The following is a 7,828-nucleotide window of genomic DNA, read 5'->3' on the forward strand; positions in this document are numbered from 1 at the left end:
TGAATATTTACTTTTTATATTTGTATTGACATAATTTATGTTTATATTATCTTCATTCACAAATATATTCCTTCTCATTCTCCTATTCAGAGAGGCATTCTATATAATAAAGCATTTTTACAGAGAAGGGAAAAAGTTTAGTAAAAATCAACCAAAACATCAACCAAATTTGATGGTATATAGCCCCCTACATCTACAAGGAAAAGAGATATATTTTTTCATCTCTTCTATGGGGACAAACATTATAATTACCATTACAAGAATTACAAAACAACAATTACAAATGTAATTAGCATAACAAAATCATTCAAGATTTTGTTGTTCTTGTGTTTTCAATTTGCATTGCTGTAGCTATTGTTTATGTTGTTTTCCTGGTTCTTATTAGAATTGGTTCATTCTTATTTAAATTGGTTTCTCATGCTTCTCTGTATATATAGCATGGATATAATATAAAGACTTCTCTATATTCTTTATATTCATCAAGTTATAAAGTATAATAATAGTCCATTATATTCATGTATCCCAAATTGTTTAGCTCATTCTCCATCAATAGCCTTCTACTTTTGTTTCAAGTTCTTTGGTAGTGCAAATTGCTGCTATAGTACCATTTTCTTTTTCAATATTTGACCTTTTGGAAGTCTAGGCTGAAGTCAACATGCATGGAGATTTTAATTACTTTGTTTGCATAATGAGCCAATAATTTTTTTTTAAGACTATGTCTCTGTATCTCTGCTAGGCTGGAAATGAAGTGGTTACTCACAGGTCTAGTCTTAGGGATTAGTGTTAGCCTCACAGGTCTTATTGACATGAGAGCTTTGGTGTGCTTTACCTCAGACATGGACCAATTCTTCCCTATGTAACCTGGTGGCTACCCCATACCCAGAGGTTCCTTACTCCCAGAGGCTCATCATGTTAATTCTGAACCTAATGTGACCATTCAATTGTTCTAGATCACTACAGGACAGAATCACTCAGCTCAAAAGATCTGGTAGCTCATTCACTAAGAGGGATTGCAGGGATGTGCTACAATGCCCAGCTATAATTTTTTTTTTATCAAAAATGTTTTAATGATTAATGTTTTGACATTGTTTAACAATGTGGGTATATACAGATGAGCTAAGGATTTATTTCTAGCACACTTTGCACTATGGAGTATTATAGCTTCTGTACTGAAATATGTAAAGATTTTTGCAGACTGGCATCTAGGAATGAAGACATACACATGCACTCTCTAGTTTTGATAAGGTAAATGTAAACAGATGCCATGACTTTTTCAAAACAAGTAAAGAAAACCCACTAATAAGAGAACTCATGCATTCTCCTAAGATATGGATGTGCAAAATTAAAGCATGGTAAACTGATATTTACATAAATATTAAAACAACAGTCTATACATTTAAGTCAATGATTCTCTAAGATATACTCCATGAGTAGTTAAATGTAATTGCTGCTCAGTGAATAAGATATTTATTTACAAGCTAAGTTCCAACACTTTAAAGGACATATACAATAACTCTTATCTGTTTTTGCCACTCAAGAGTGCAAGACAAGATTTTATGGTAAGCAGTATATAATTTAAAAAAAAAGCAGTTCTGAACAAATCTTTAGATACCAAGCAGAAAAATTACAAGTGATATATAAGACATACTAAACAATCATCTCCAAATTTCCCAGTTCTCTCTTCTACTGTAGCTATCTGTTTAAATTTTACCTTTTAAAAAATCTCAAAATTTGGGAAAGTGTTCTCTCTTTTCTTTTTGGTAATCTAGGCACATTAAAAAACAAAACAAAAAAAATCAAAACAAAAATCAAAAAAGAAAACTTTGCATCTGAACAGATAGCAGTACAGAAACCAACCTAAATATGACCCCTGCCAATGATCATAGATCATCTGTAGGACTGTGTTACATTAGAAGTACTCAGTTATCTTTTAGGAAAGGTATATATCCTACCTATGATGTGTGAAACAAAATCAGCATTGTTCCCCTATATAAAAGCCACTTAGCAATTTGGAGTTGAGAAACTAAAACCAGTCTGTCCACCATACACTCTTCTTTAAGCCTTGAAGACAAGCTATATGTGTGTGTGTGTGTGTGTGTAGTCATGGTTGCTGTAGCACACATTTATCTTTATTTTCTTACATTAATGGCAGCATGCAAAATTAAAAAAAATACAATCTCTTAAAAAGTTAAACTGATAGCTCCATTAGAATCTAGGCCTGCTTGAAGAAAGACAACATTGTAAAGCTGGAGGTGCCATTGCTGATTTCACTGAAATGTACACAAGCCACTTAAACATATGCTTCAGATGTCACTCATCATATAAACTGTGGTCTTCGATCTTTCTAAGTAAAACATATTAAGAAAATCAAAATTAAAAGCAAAAAAACAAAACTTAAAACACAACCTTAATTTTAAAATGAAAAACTTTGGAACCTGCCTTTTTATTTTTTTGTTATTTTTGGGGAGGTTTCCTTACAGTCCTTTCAAAGCACATGTTTAAGGCATGTGTGTTTATCTCTACTAAAGCAACATACACATTTATATTTATAATCACATTTATGATCTATAGTAAAAAAAATGAGCCTGGATTACAATATTTGAAAATTGTGAATCACAATTCAGCACCTATCATATTGACTAATAAGGCAACAGCAATGGCATTTGCTGTAGTAATACTCCCTTCCACAGTCTACAGCGGGGTCAGTAAGAGCCCAGAATGGTTAAAAAGTCTTACACCTACTTTAATAATCTTTATGCAATTTTTCTGGTTTGCACTGATTAAGTCCTACATAAATCACACTATTACAGGCATGAATAGTTACAGTAGCTGTCAAGAGTATCAGTGTACAACTAACATCATGCTTACAATCAGATAATTTTGTTGTCTGGGGTTTCTAAATGTTTGGTCTTCAATCCTTCTTTTGTTTTCTTGGTTTCTCATTGTTTTCCAGAGAAGAAAAGCTGTATATGTGCCTGTTCACTGCAGCCATGGACCCATTCTGGTAGTCTTTCCTCCAGGTCGATGCCTTCTTGTTATAAGTCTGAATTTGTGAAGAAGCGAATCTATGAAATCATATAGCCATTTTGGAAGTATAACCAGCCCAGAGGGAATGCGTAAGGCCACACAATACCACAGCTAGTCTGAATGATTGTCAACACAAACTAGAACAGCTGTATCTGAGTGATGTACTTCTTCCACCACAAATACTGGCACATAGATGGAACAGCAGATAGACTGTAGTAAGAATACATGAGAACTTGGGTAAAGCTATTAAGAGTGGTACCAAAATAAGAGCGAACACGGGGCATCCAGCTCATGACAAACCACCAGATATTCAGCATGGAGGCATGGTGGTACACATGTAGGATGGTAATTTGATGGTTATTATTTCATAAAATAAAGGTGTCCATAAACTCAATGAGTTTGGAGAAGTAGTACCACCAGAGGACCCAGATGATCTTCATATCTGCTTCCCCTCCACTGTGAGTGTCCTGACAGAAGAAATTGTATTCTCCTTCCCATACTCCTGTTACTAACACACAAAACATATAGAGACAGCAGCGAAAGTCCAAGGTTATAAACCACAAGAAAGCCCCTGCAGGAGACTGATTGTTTATTCTGCATGTATTTTGGTCCTAGCCATACAATTAATAACTATAAGACAGAGAAGACAAAAGCAGGTATATAGTTACACAAAAGAAACCACCCTTTTACACGGGAGTCTCTTGGTCCAAGCCATGTGTGCATATAACTATTAAGTGATGCATCAAAGGTTTCCATTTTTTAATCTCCTTAGACCAAATTGTAGCAGCTTTATGAAAACAGCAACAGCTATAGCAGTGGCAAAAGCTGGAGTGGACAGCCAGCTCTTTCAGGCAGTCATTAGAGCCAAAGCCCATCTATAATTCTTAACAGTTTATCTAAAGACACACATGCAAAAAATCCTAAAATAGCATAAAACTAGATAACCAGTCAATTCCTTTCCTAATCCTAGCTGCATCTTTCACATACAAAAAGAGGAAACCTGAAAGATGAGTGAACGAGTGCATAATGGGCAAGTAGCCTGGTGGGCAGAGAATATTTGAATGTCCACTAGGATAAGAAAATCTAAAGTGATGGAATTGAAAGTCTCTGTATCATTAAATCTTAAACCAATTGTTTTTGGTCTAGTCAGGCCACATTTAATTACTTTCCATCTTGTAAAAGTCTCTGTAGCCTGTTCTTTCCTATCCTTTGAAAACATTGGAGGCCAGTGCACACCTTCAACACTTTGAGTTCTATCCTAGATCTAAGGGTCATTTGGGGGATGCTGTACCTTTATAAGAGACAAATGAATTTTAAATAAAAAAAAATTGCTACTGACAATAGAAAGCCACTTTCTCCAAGTCACATGAGGAAATGCTGCACCTTCTTGAAGATTCATTGTTCTGTCTGATCCTGAGTGGTAAAGGACCAAATTATTCTTCATTACAAGTGAACCATAAGGTGAAGAGATGTCAACTGAAAATTAGTATACTATCAAGACTAACTAAGTAGGGAAGCTTGTAACAGTGATCACTTTCTCCTACAAAGAACAATGACTTCATTAAATAGCAGTCTTATGATTTTAAACAAATTGCTTAACCTCACTGACCCCTCAATTTCCTTATCTGTTAAATGAAGATAATGATATTTATGCTGTTTCAGATCATTCATATGATGATCAAATGAGATAGTGTACATGAAAGGCATTATACAAATTGATATTATTGTTACATCAAAAATAAGGATCTTACAACCATGTAGCCATTTATAATTACAGGCTTGTGACATTTGACCCTCTCTTTATTAATTTTCCAGTGGCCATTTTGTAAAACTGTGCTGTCTGGTAGTACTGGAAGATTTCACAGTCATCAAACTATGTTTCTTTGGTCATTTGTACAAATGATACTATAAGATAGCACATTAAACAATTAAAAGAATGTAGTAACTTCGTTCTTTTGTGGTACCTGAAAGGAAAAAAGTACTTCTTAGGGCAAACAATGCATCAGCACATAATCTAGTTGTTTAAACAATTCTGCCTGATTAAAGCAGAGACCAACGCAAAGCAGGTAGCTGGTTTTACAGCAAAGTGTTGGTATATACAATTTGCAGATAGCTTCATGAGCCCAGGTTTGGACTATATGAGCATCATGAGTCGTCCACGGGAACCACTGGCAACTCAGTCCATTCATCACCTGTGCTAAGATCCCTTTGAACTACCAACTCCTCCAGTGTAAGGGCATGAAAGGAGTATTGGACTCCTCACCTCATAGGGATGTAGTAAGGATGAAAGAAGATAAGAAATGTGAACAAGCGAAAATATCTTGAGTCCTCAGGGGTAAAGGTGCTTTTCAATGACAGTTTGGGCTTTGGGAGTTGTTCCCTTTCCCAAGTGGTGAGTTAATGATAACAGTTGAGGCTGAGGTAATAATGCTCAAACGTCAAGTATTAGTCAGAACCACAGTCACGGACCTCCTCTTGTGTAGGAAACGCCATGTGGGTCACATCATCATGAGAAGCTGCCTAAAGAGAGGTGGGAGGATTCCGCTTAGCTTCGGAGAATTGGCAACTTACTTAACTTTCCGGTACAAAAGGACAAGGAATATCCCAGTAGGGCAGGGATATAGTTTTTGTGTAGGTATGTATCTGTGCTTTCTATATTATTTTTGCCACAGACAACTTTAAATGAGTCATCAGAAACTGATATAATTATTCGTTTATATAAGTATTACCATCATAGGATCATAGATTTAGAGTTGACAGTGACATCAGAAGCCATCTATTCTGAACTCCTTATTTTACAGAAGAGAAAACTGAGGTCCAAATAAGTTAAGTGAGTGGCTTAAAGCTGCAAAGCTGTAAACAAAAGAGGCAGGATTTGCACCTGGATTTTCTGATTTTAATTGACACCCTGTGTGTTCTCGTAACAATAGTAATATTCTCTTGTAATGGTGTTAAATGAAGTATTTAAAATGTTTTTTTTAAAGAGTGATTAAAAAACTACATTTTATTTTTCAGGGCATATTTTCCCTAAGTTTATGATGACATTTAATCTATGCTTCCTTTAGCTCATCAAGACTGTTTTCCAAAGACTGTGTGAGATTCAAGGAACTGGGTAAGATTTCTCATAAGCTTTTTTCAACCTGTAATTTTTCATCAAAATGTTCTTTTACAAGTGCTATTTGATTTTCAAGAGGAGTTATGGGGGGGTTTATAAGCCTATTTAATCTTCATTTTCTTTGCTCTGGAAAGATCTGTTTGGTGGTATTTTTTCTTCTTTCGTATTGAACAAAGCTCAGCTCTGAACAGAGTGAATTTGACCTCAGACTTAAAATCCACATAGTTCAAGAAAGATGAAAAAAATGACAAAATGAGTTTATTTTTCTCCCTTCCATCCTGTCACATAAGAAGGCCCGATCTTTTATAAATAACTTTCACATACATTGATGTTCATTCTGTACAGGCTAACCCTTCTTGATAAATCTCTGGAGCTCAAAAGTTACATTGTTATGAGATCAACCTTTGAGCTATCACTTTTGCTTATAAATAAGGATAACAGGATAGCAATAGACTCTAAAAGCTATTAGGCCACTGGGTGTCCCTAGTGAGACAGTTTTGTTTCATTCTGTTGCATCAACAAGCATTTGTTAAAGTTAGATGGAAGGATCTAGAAATGATGACTAAAAAATCGGAAATAACTTAGCAATACTATGATAGTTGAAAGGGAAAAAGAAATATTGATGATCCAACTAGGTAGTCATGCATTTGTAGATCATGTAATTGATTTCTCTAATACAAAAATCTGGTCATTCTGTTTTGCTCAAAAATCCTTCAATGGCTCCCTATTGCTCACCAGATAAAGTTCAAATGCCTTAAATATCATCCTTTCTCTTTTCTTCTCTTAACTAAGAAACTCCTAGAATTACTCTTTGAATTCACTCTTGTAATCTATCATTCATCTCCAATATTTTAACTAAATTGTTCTTTGTTATCATGAGTGTTCTTCAAATTGACAAATTCAAAGGCACCTTCTTAATTCTCATTGATTTTTCTACAATTGGCACTATTGATAACTCTTCATTATGATACTTGATCATCATCATCTTCCTCATCATTTTATTCATTTTTTCCCTCTTCCTTTGATGCTCTTCTTGGCCTCTGATATGAATTTCTATTCTTTTCCCAACCTCCCAAATGGGTCCTCTTCTCTTTATACATTACATCTTTTGGAAATCTCCAGTTTCATAGCTTAAGGCATTCACACTTTGTGCATCAGTTCCAAATACATATCTTGAACTCTGACTTCTAGCCTTGCATTTTCAACTTCCTACTATGAAGCTATACTTTGTTAGTCCATTAAGACCTCAAATACAATCTGTCTAAAATTGTAAAGATTTTCATAACCCTCAAATATGCTCCTCCTCCAAACTTTCCTATTTCTGTTGATGGTAATAGTATTATTGTCCCAGTCACCCCTGCTTGAAATTTCAGAGTAATATTTAACTCATCCTTAGCCTCCATTCCCCACAAAATTCATCTGCTCTTTTCTATTCAATTCAACAAAAATTAAGCATCTAATATGGCAAGGCATTGTGTTAAGGGCTTAGGCATGACTGAAATGAAATAGAACTTCTATTTTACTAGGAAATCACAACATATAACTCAGGAAACTATATATAGGCTAATCATAGGAGGCCTTATTGAAGAGCTGACAACTCGACTAAGCCTTGAAGGAAATTAAGAGTTCTGAGATAAGATGAGGAAGCAGTTCATTCCAGGTATGAGATCCAACTTGTGCAAGTGC

General features: G+C 34.9%; 1 pseudogene; it reads right to left on the minus strand.

The window, feature by feature from the left end:
* Positions 1-2,911: 2,911 nt before the first annotated feature.
* On the minus strand, positions 2,912-3,793 carry LOC114025584 (annotated as a pseudogene).
* Between the last annotated feature and the right edge of the window lie 4,035 nt (positions 3,794-7,828).

This window comes from Vombatus ursinus, unplaced genomic scaffold (genome assembly GCF_900497805.2).
Source record: "Vombatus ursinus unplaced genomic scaffold, bare-nosed wombat genome assembly UNPS02014832.1, whole genome shotgun sequence".
In the NCBI taxonomy this organism is placed as follows: domain Eukaryota; kingdom Metazoa; phylum Chordata; class Mammalia; order Diprotodontia; family Vombatidae; genus Vombatus; species Vombatus ursinus.